Genomic DNA, 4,032 nt, shown 5'->3' with positions numbered 1-4,032 from the left:
CCAGCATCAGTCCTTCCAATGAATATTCAGGACTGATCTCCTTTAGGATGGACTGGTTGGATCTCCTTGCAGTCCAAGGGACTCTCAAGAGTCTTCTCCAACACCACAGTTCAAAATTGACAGTTCTTCGGTACTCAGCTTTCTTTATGGTCCATCTCTCACATCCATATATGACTTCTGGAAAAAGCTTTAACTAGATGGACCTTGGTTAGCAAGTAATATCTCTGCTTTTTAATATGCTATCCTGGTTGGTCATAGCTTTTCTTCCAAGGAGCAAGCATCTTTTAATTTCATGGCTGCAATCACCATCTGCAGTGATTTCGGAGCCCAAGAAAATAAACTCTCTCTCTGTTTCCATTGTTTCCCCATCTATTTGCCATGAAGGAATGGGACTGAATGCCATGATATTCATTTTTTGAATGTTGAGTTTTAAGCCAGCTTTTTCACTCTCCTCTCTCACTTTCATCAAGAGGCTCTTCAGTTCCTCTTTGATTTCTGCCATAAGGGTGGAGTCATCTGCATATCTGAGGTTATTGATATTTCTTCCAGCAATCTTGATTCCAGCTTGTGCTTCATCCAGCCCAGCATTTCACATGATGTACTCTGCATAGAAGTTAAATAAGTAGGGTGACAGTATTCAGCCTTGATGTATTCATTTCCCAATTTGGAACCAGTCTGCTGTTCCACGTCCGTTTCTGTTGCTTCTTGATCTCCATACAGATTTCTCAGGAGGCAGGTCAGGTGGTCTGGTATTCCCATCTCTTGAAGAATTTTCCAGTTTGTTGTGATCCACACAGTCAAAAGCTTTGGCATAGTCAATAAAGCAGAAGTAGATATTTTCCTGGAACTTTCTTGCTTTTTCAATGATCCAACAGATGTTGGCAATTTGATTTCTGGTTCCTCTGCCTTTTCTAAATCCAGCTTAAACATCTGGAAGTTTATGGTTCACTGTTGAAGCCTCGCTTGGAGAATTTTGGGCATTACTTTACTAGTGTGTGAGATGAGTGCAATTGTGCAGTAGTTTGAACATTTTTTGGCATTGTCTTTCTTTGGGATTGAATGAAAACTGACCTTTTCCAGTCCTGTGGCCACTGCTGAGTTTTCCAAATTTGCTGGCATAATGAGTGCAGTACTTTAACAGCATCATCTTTTAGAATTTAGAAATAGCTCAGCTGAAATTCCTTCATCTCCACTAGTTTTGTTCACAGTGATGCTTCCTGAGGCCCACTTGACTTCGAACTCCAGGGTATCTGGCTCTAGGTGAGTGATCACAGCATCGTGGTTATCTGGGTCATGAAGATCTTTTTTGCATAGTTCTTCTGTGTATTGTTGCCACCTCTTGTTAATATTTTTTGCTTCTGTGAGGTCCATACCGTTTCTGTCCTTTATCGTGCCCATCTTTGCATGAAATGTTCCACAGATATTCATGTACATTTATATGTTACCTGTTTTATTCACTTGCCATTGCTTCTCATATTTCAGACCATCATTTTATGATCCTTTTCTTCTTTTAAAGAAAATATTTTGAAGTTCTTTTAGTGGATGTCCCTTGATGGGAAATTACTTTTGTTTATCTGAAAATGTCCTTATATCACTTTCATTCTTAAAAAAAATAGATTGGATCTACAATGCAAGACTGACACCTTTAAGATGCTATTCTTTCTTTCTTTCTGATTTTCATCATTGCTGCTGTACTTATGATCTGTCCTTTTTCTCTGCTTTTTGGATCCTTTTGTCTTTGCTGTTCCACAATGATGTATTTATGCCTGGTTTTATTTTACTTGGAAAAATAGATTTATATCTGTGATCACTTGTGGAAAATTCTCAATCATCACCCCTTCAATTATTCCTTTTCCCAGTTCTCTCTTCTTTTTGGATTCAAAATAAATGTTTCTTTTTCCTCTTCTTTTCTCCATATCTCTTAGCTTGTTTTATATTTTTCATCTTCTTACCTCTCTATGCTGCATTCTGGGAAATTTCTTCTGCCAAATGTTCCAATTCACTGTTTGACGATGTTTCACCTGTTATTAGACCCCTAGATTGAGCCATGTAATTCCTAAAAATCCATGGTTTTTATTTTTAGAAATTCTATTTTATTGTCACACAGATCTTTCTCATTATTCCTGGTGGTCTCACCCTTGCCCAACTTTGTGGCTCCATACTTTACTTCTTTAAGCATTTCTTACCTCGTTACTCTGTACTCTGTACATAACAATTTCAGTATCTAAAGAAGTTGTGTTCGTTTTTCTCTCACACATAGTGGCTTGCCTCCTGTGTACCTGGTGATCTTAGATTATGAATTTATATTTCCTGGATCTTAAATAAGTGGGAATCCTAATGGCTTAACTAGAGGACAGTTCCTTTCCAAGATAATTTGTATATGCTTCTGCTGTGTGTCCAGGAGTGCTAGAAACCTGGGGCCACTTTAAACCTCTCTCTGTTGTCCCCTATATGCAGGTGTCTCCTAAATGCAGGAGTATCAGATTCACCTCCTTGTCAGTAATGCCTAACGTGGCTCCTGAGCCGCGTTAGGCATTACTGACACCTCCTCACACATAGCTGCTGTTGGCATTTGCACTCAGACCAACTGCATCTCTCCAGCATGCATGAAGATCCCTGCTCTAATTTCTCCTTATTTGGTATGAAAAGGGGTCTTTGAAGATTTTTTTAATTTCTGAGAACCAAGCAAAACATCAAGAAATGTTTTCGATCCAGATCTAGTTGTTTTGCAGCTGGATGGTTCCCTCACAATATCTAGTCCACTGTGATGCCAGAAGTAAAAGTCATACTCATAATTTTACATTTTCTGTGTTTCATTCAATAACTATAAATTGAACATAGGTTTCCAGCTTGGGTACTGCTTGGTGCTATTTACTGAGACAAAGAATATGGAAAGTTGAACAACACAGGGGAGATGTTACGCTTAGTTGACTTTTAGTGAAAATGTTGCTTGGCAGTGAGATATAGAGCTCTGCAGTTCAAAAGAGAAGTCTGGGCTCAAGATAGCATTCAGAAATGAGTAAAGGAAGAGACATTCACCGTGAAAACAGAATGAATGGCCAGAGAAGTTAGGTGGGGACTCAGAAGCCAGTAAATCATAAATGCACAAGGAAGAGCTTCTCCAAATGGTAGAAATGGACAAAAGTAGCAAAAGTTAGAGATGAAATAAGAGAAGGGTTGGAAGGTACTCAAATATGTGATATGACATATATGGAATCCCAAAAATGATAGGAAAGGACTTATTTATGAAACAGAAATAGAAGCAGACATAGAAAACAAATTTATGGTTACCAAAAGGGGGAAAGGGATAAATTGGGAATTTGGGCTTAACAGATACACACCGCTGTATATAAAATAGACAAAATCCTACTGTATAGCACAGGAAACTATATTCAGTATTTCATAATAATCTATAAATGGAAAAGAATCTTGAAAAGTATGTTATATATGTGTACATATGTATCATATATTTGTATATATATATCAGAATCACTGCTGTATATCTAAAACTATCACAACATTATAAGTCAACTACACTTCATTTTTCAGTGTAAAAAGAAACACCTAGTGCTGTGATGATTCTTAACTTCATAAATAACATCCCAAAATCCATAGATGGAATGAGTGCCTTTAAGTACAGGGAGAAGAATTGGCCTTAGACAAAAGACTGGAAACCTTCATTATAATAGCAGTGTATGATTATAGTTTTTTCACTTGTTTACTCCAGTATAAGATACATACAGAAAAGAGAACCGATCATAAATGCATACCATGATGATTTTCACCAAGTGAACTCAACCGGTTAACCCACACCTAGATCAAGAAACAGGATAATATCAGAAGCCCAAGAATGCTCTTCTTGCTCATGTGAAGTACTACTCTTTTCTCAGGATTTTAACTACTTTCATGACTTTTCAGAACTCAGGATAATTTTGCCTATTTCTGAACTTTAGATAAAAGTCTACTTACACAGTAGGTCCTTTTTTGTGACTCTTTCTGGCTTCTTTCCCTCAAATGTTCGTGAGAGTCATC

The sequence above is a fragment of the Bison bison genome, unplaced genomic scaffold, assembly GCF_000754665.1.
Source record: "Bison bison bison isolate TAMUID 2011002044 unplaced genomic scaffold, Bison_UMD1.0 scf7180017864384, whole genome shotgun sequence".
Taxonomy (NCBI): domain Eukaryota; kingdom Metazoa; phylum Chordata; class Mammalia; order Artiodactyla; family Bovidae; genus Bison; species Bison bison.
This window is presented reverse-complemented; position numbering follows the sequence as displayed.